Below are 6,956 nucleotides of genomic sequence, written 5' to 3' on the forward strand. Positions count from 1 at the left end.
CTCTGCGAAGCAAAGCGCGGCATTCAAAAACAACAACCAAAATTGCCGTCGCTTTCCCTTCCCTGCCCTACAATGGCTGGAGCAGCAGCAGAAGGAGAGAGAGAGAGAAAATAGTCTCATGGGGTCAGAGGAATGGCAGTGGAGCGCGATCTATGAATTTCACTAGCCAGGTCTGTCTCCCAATTGAACATTATTACTCTCTCGGCGCACACGTCGCCACCACGGTTTCCGCGACAGCAACATCCATGATGTTGCGTCTATTATGATCGGAACCGGGTTATTCAACTGTTCGCGGAACGATCAGGTTTAACCTTGCCTAACAAACGATCAAACAACTTCACTCTCGAAGGGTGCAGGCTGGTGACTGCTCTATCGACCGCTCTTGTATGCTGGATTGCACTATTTCACTATAGTAAGGGGAGAGGGTTCCTTCACACACCTATTCGGTGTGGAATATCTTCCGCCCCCCAGCGGAGCGCTTCGGCGCCTCTGCGAAGCAAAGCGCGGCATTCAAAAACAACAACCAAAGTTGCCGTCGCTTTCCCTTCCCTGCCCTGCAATGGCTGGAGCAGCAGCAGCAGCAGAAGAAGAAGAGAGAGAGAGAGAAAATAGTCTCATGGGGTCAGAGGAATGGCAGTGGAGTGCGATCTATAATTTCACTAGCAGGTCTGTCTCCCAATTGAACATTATTACTCTCTCGGCACTTTTGTCATACCACGGTTTCACGACAGCAACAGCATCATGATGTTGCGTCTGTTATAGAATCCGGAACCGGGTTATTCGGCTGCGCGAACAGTCGGGTTTTAACTGCTGCTAACAAACGATCAAACAACTTCCACTCGAGGTGCGGTACGGTGACTGTCTATCGTCCGCTCTTGTATGATGGATTGCTATTTCACTATATATTAAGGGAAGGTGCCTTCACACACCTATTCGATCTTCCGCCCCCAGCGGGCGCCAGCGCCTCTGCAGTAAGCGGCGGCATTCAAAAACAACAACCAAAGTTGCCGTCGCTTTCCCTTCCCTGCCCTGCAATGGCTGGAGCAGCAGAAGGAGAGAGAGAGAGAGAGAGAGAGAAAATAGTCTCATAGGGTCAGAAGAATGGCAGTGGAGCGCGATCTATGAATTTCACTAGCCAGGTCTGTCTCCCAATTGAACATTATTACTCTCTCGGCGCGCACGTCGCCACCACGGTTTCCGCGACAGCAGCAGCATCATGATGTTGCGTCTATTGTAAGTCCGGAACCGGGTTATTCGGCTGTTCGCGAACAGTCAGGTTTTAACCTTGCCTAACAAACGATCAAACAACTTCCACTCTCGAGGTGCGGTACGGTGACTGTCCTATCGTCCGCTCTTGTATGCTGGATTGCACTATTTCACTATATTAAGGGGAGAGGGTGCCTTCACACACATATTCGATGTGAAATATCTTCCGCCCCCCAGCGGAGCGCTTCGGCGCCTCTGCGAAGCAAAACGCGGCATTCAAAAACAACAACCAAAATTGCCGTCGATTTCCTCTCCCTGCCCTGCAATGGCTGGAGCAGAAGGAGAGCGAGAGAGAGAATAGTCTCATTGGGTCAGAGGAATGGCAGTGGAGCGGGCTAATGGCGAGTAGGCTCGCGATCTATCAATTACACTAGCCAGGTCGCTCTCCCTATTGAACATTATTACTCTCTCTCGGCGCACACGTCGCCACTGCGGTTTCCGCGACAGCAGCAGCAGCAGCATCATGATGTTGCATCCACCAATTAGTCCGGAACCGGGTTATTCGGCTGTCTGCAAACAGTCCGGTTTTAACCTTACCCAACAAACAACATCCACTCTCGAGGTGCGGTACGGTGAATGTCCTATCGTCCGACCTTGTATGCTGGATTGCACTATTTCACTATATTAAGGGGAGAGGGCGCCTTCACACACATATTCGATGTAAAATATTTTCCGCCCCCCAGCGGAGCGCTTCGGCGCCTCTGGGAAGCAAAGCGCGGCCTTCAAAAACAACAACCAAAATTGCCGTCGCTTCCCTGCCCTGCAATGGCTGGAGCAGAAGGAGAGAGATTTTAGTCTCATTGGATCAGAGGAATGGCAGCGGAGCGGGCTTATGGGGCGTAGGCTCGCGATCTATCAATTACACTTGCCAGGTCTCTCTTCCGTTTGGCCATTATTTACTCCGTCTCTCTCTCGGCACACACGTCGCCACCCTACTAGTTTCCGTCACAGCATATGCTGCGGCCTTTCAGTCCGGAACGGGGCTCCCCTTCGCCTTGCTGTCTGCCCAACTTAGCGGACTTGCGTTGGCTGATCACCCCGTCTTCGCGTCTGTGCCGGCCTTCAATACAGCGCCCAACCGTCTCTTGACCGAGATTCATTGCACTATTCCACGCGCAAACGGCTACCCTAAATGTGCATAGACAACGCTCATGGTTCAACACGACCAGGGCGCAGTCTGGGAGCCGAGTATACTAAAAAGAGAGTTTAGCAGCCAAAACTCGTCAAAGCACACGTTGGGTTACCCCATCACCTAACAACGATGATGGCGGTTCCCACCCGTGAAATACACAACCTAACCAATATTGGGCGACGATGGCGCTCATGAGCCCACGTCCCCACAAACAGTAAGAGAAAGAGAGAGAGGAGGAGATGGGCCAATGTCTTATGCCTCGCTGGGGCAAAGAGAAGAGAAGAGGAGCGGATAAGGGAGGAGATTGGCCAACGTGCGGTCCCTCGCCCAATGTCGGCTGCCTCGCTGGAGCTGGGTAAAGAGGAGAGGAGCGGATAAGGGAGGAGATTGGCACACACGGTGGCGCTGCCGGCGCCGAGGATAGCGAGAGAAGGTGCAGTTTGATCTGATCATCTGGTTTGCTATTTCTCTAAGGCCAACGTGCGGTCCCTCGCCCAATGTCGGCTGCCTCGCTGGGGCAAAGAGAAGAGGAGAGGATAAGGGAGGAGATTGGCACACACGGTGGCGCTGCCGGCGCCGAGGATAGCGAGAGAAGGTGCAGTTTGATCTGATCATCTGGTTTGCTATTTCTCTAAGGCCAACGTGCGGTCCCTCGCCCAATGTCTTCTGCCTCGCTGGGGCAAAGAGAAGAGGAGCGGATAAGGGAGGAGATTCGCCAACGTGCGGTCCCTCGCCCAATGTCGGCTGCCTCGCTGGAGCTGGGGCAAAGAGGAGCGGATAAGGGAGGAGATTGGCACACACGGTGGCGCTGCCGGCGCCGAGGATAGCAAGAGAAGGTGCAGTTAGATCTGATCATCTGGTTTGCTATTTCTCTAAGGCCAACGTGCGGTCCCTCGCCCAATATCTTCTGCCTCTCTCTCAATCTCACTATTTTGGCCGCCGTGATAGGCGCCGCCAACAGCAGCAGCTACCTGGTTGATCCTGCCAGTAGTCATATGCTTGTCTCAAAGATTAAGCCATGCATGTGTAAGTACAAGCCGATTTAAGGCGAAACCGCGAATGGCTCATTAAATCAGCTATGTTTCATTGGATCTGTAAACCCACTTACTTGGATAACTGTGGCAATTCTAGAGCTAATACATGCAATTGGTCTCTGACCGCAAGGGAAGAGCGCTTTTATTAGTTCAAAACTGGTCGGGCCCCGGTCCGTAACCCACCTGTGGTGAATCTGAATAACTTCGGGCTGAGCGCACGGTCTCCGCACCGGCGCCGCTTCTTTCAAGTGTCTGCCTTATCAGCTTTCGATTGTAGGTTATGCGCCTACAATGGCTATAACGGGTAACGGGGAATCAGGGTTCGATTCCGGAGAGGGAGCCTGAGAAACGGCTACCACATCTAAGGAAGGCAGCAGGCACGCAAATTACCCACTCCCGGCACGGGGAGGTAGTGACGAAAAATACTTGATGTGAGTCTCATCGAGCCTGCATAATCGGAATGAGTACACTTTAAATCTAGCAGAGTATCCATTGGAGGCAGAATACTGGTGCCAAAACTTCAGCCGCGGTAATTCAGCTCAATAGCGTATAATAAAGTTATTTGCGGTTTAAAAAAGCTCGTGAGATTGGATCTCAGTTCCGGACTGGTGCACGCCCGGTGTTTACTGTCCGCTCGAACAACGCCCGCCCATTTCCTTACGGGATGCTCTGTCGAGTGTCGGTATTGAGAAGTTTACTTTAAAATTAGAGTGCTCGAGCAGGCTATTTGAATGGCAGAATGGTGATGCATGGAATAATGGGGAACAAGGACCTCGGTTCTATTACAGTTCAGACAGAGGTAATGACTAATCGCCGGAACAGAAGCGGGGCATTAGGTATTGCGACGCTAGAGGTGAAATTCTTGGACCGTCACGAGCGAACTCTAACATTTACCAAGATGGCGGAACAGTCTTGGGTTCGGGAAATATGGTTATAAGCCACAAACTTAAAATTGGCCGGAAGGGGCTGCAAGTGGGCCTGCGCGACTAATTGACTCAACACGGGAAACCTCACCAGGCCCAGACACGGAAGGATTGACAGATTAGAGAGCTCTTTCTCGATTCGATTGGGTGGTGGTGCATGGCCGTTCTTGGTTAGTGGAGGCGATTTGTCTGGTTAATTCCGATGCGAACGAGACTCTGGCCTGCTAAGTAGTCGGCGGATCTCCAGAAAATGGTGTCAGTTCGCAACTTCTTCTTAGAGGGATAGCGGCAATTCTGGCGCCTGAGATTGAGCAATAACAGGTCTGTGATGCCCTTAAGTCATTCTGGGCACTTTTTATGCCGAAGGATCAATTTTTCCCCCCTCCGAAGGAAGATGGCTCCGTTCAAGCCTTTTCTTGATAGAGTTGGGGCTTCGCGTTGTTTCCCGGAACGAGAATTCCCAGTAAGTGCAAGTCATCAGCTTGCGCTGACTTCGTCCCTGCCCTTTGTACACACCGCCCGTCGCTACTACCGATTGAATGATTTAGTGAGGCCTTCGGACTGGCGCTCTTGGATTGTCGGCCCCGTTGCCCGCGAGGGTTTTCTGGGGTCGTCGCCTCGAGCTGACGGAAAGATGTCCAAACTTGATCATTTAGAGGAAGTAAAAGTCGTAACAAGGTTTCCGTAGGTGAACCTGCGGAAGGATCATTAACAGAGAGAAAGAGAACGGGGCGCTCTTAAAACTACTACTACTACTCTCCTGATTTGGGCGGTCTCGGGCTCTGCTCTGGCAACTCCAGCAGCGAAAGAGGACAATCCCGGCCCCCGCACCAAAAATAGGTACCACCACGCTGTAGGTGGACCACACTCGGGCGAGAGCGCGAAGACCGGAGGAGGAGGACGGACGGGGCTTTGGACGGCTGCCCGTCCGTTCCTTACTACCGGCGAATAAGCCTCTTGACCCAAAAGAGTGAAATTCAAGTGTCAAAAAACAACAACAAGCCGTCCGGCCAAACCCAAACCACAAACTTGGGCTATGTCTGTCAAACCCTTTCATTGAGACTCGACCTGTGATGGTTAGTCGCAAAAAGACCAAATGGCAAATACACAACTCTTAACGGGGGATCACTCGGCTCGTGGGTCGATGAAGACCGCAGCAAACTGCGTGTCGGTATGTGAATCGCAAGAATACCAGATACATCGACAAGTTGAGCGCATATTGCGGCGGCGGCAGCCATATGAGCTTGTCGCCGCCACTCCTCACGAGGTCGATATACATCCATCAGTTTGCTTTCTTGAGTTCGATTGCCTGCTGAAGCTGTCTCCCGGCAAGGGTAGCCGAACGAGCTTCCGCCTTGGGGTTTAATCGCCCGCCTTCTTGGCGTGCCATAAAACAAGCAAGCCTATCTTCTTAAGTCCATGGACTTGGCGCTTATTCAACCTGGCTCGCGACAGTTGTTACCGCCGCAAGCTCTTAACTTTGGAATGGCGCTCTTTTTGCCTCTCTGAGGAACGAATGGCATTGACGCTCATAGCTGATGCTGCACATGTTCTAGAGGCACTCCATCCACGAAGAGAAGCGAAACCGGGTCGGATATCTTTTCGTAGCCCGCCGGAATTTCGTCTATCACCTCGAAAAGAGTGCTTGGCATGCATTGCAGTGGAACCTAAAGTGATGAGTGCGCCTGGGCCCGCAGTCTACCATGTAGTGGTGCAGGCAGAGAGATGAGAATGCTTGGGTGACGCCGTGCTCTTCCTCACGCGCTCCTCCACCCTCTCCCACGGTCAGACGCGGTGTGGGCGTTCTCTTTGAGAGTTCGCCACGAGTCCACGTCTATCTCATGACTGGGAGGGAGGCAGGGGGAGTTCTCTCTAAACGCGTTAAAGACGGTGTTGCGCCTCATAACGGCGCTCGCCGGGATAGAGCACTAGTTCTGCAGCCGGAAAGGCCGCTCACGCCAATTAATACTGCGACTCTCGCTCTCTTTCTCCGGATAAACAAGTGCCACTGCTGTGGCATGCGGGAACGGGGAAAGAGGTCAAAGTTTAAGCGGCAAAGGTGCGGCCGAGTAAGGGCGGAACACGAGCGTATATACATTAAAACTGTGTGTGTATATGACTCTGCGAGAGATGTTCTGCTGGAACACTTTTCCTATTGGCTATTTACCACTCAATGAGAAGGAACGGAGTCAGGGGTGGGAGTGCCGGCGCCATGGCCGCTGGTACCCCCGCGACAAGCCCCTCAAACCTTCCTGCCTGGTAATGTCGGTGGTGAAGAAAGTCGGTGGCAGAGCGTCTTCCGCTTCGTGGTTGGGGAACTTGTTCCCCCTAAGCATGATGAGACCACGATCGACCTCGTAGTAGGAGAGAGCTACCCGCCAAATTTAAGCATATTAATAAGCGGAGGAAAAGAAACCAACAGGGATTCCCTTAGTAAGGGCGACTGAACGGGGAAAAGCCCAGCGCATAACCTCGATGTCTTCGGGCACGAGGGGTGTTGCGTTTCAGAGGGTCCAGCACGCCGTCCCATACCGTCTAAGTCAAGCTTGAAAGCGGCCACTGCCCATGGAGGGTGACAGGCCCGTATGGCGGCGCCCGTGA

At 52.6% G+C, this 6,956-nt stretch overlaps 1 pseudogene; it reads left to right on the plus strand.

Annotated features, from left to right (window-relative positions):
• The first annotated feature begins 5,464 nt into the window (after nt 1-5,464).
• LOC121871628 lies at nt 5,465-5,626 on the plus strand (annotated as a pseudogene).
• The last annotated feature ends 1,330 nt before the right edge of the window (nt 5,627-6,956 follow it).

Source organism: Homarus americanus, unplaced genomic scaffold, assembly GCF_018991925.1.
Source record: "Homarus americanus isolate GMGI-L3 unplaced genomic scaffold, GMGI_Hamer_2.0 scaffold2133, whole genome shotgun sequence".
Taxonomy (NCBI): domain Eukaryota; kingdom Metazoa; phylum Arthropoda; class Malacostraca; order Decapoda; family Nephropidae; genus Homarus; species Homarus americanus.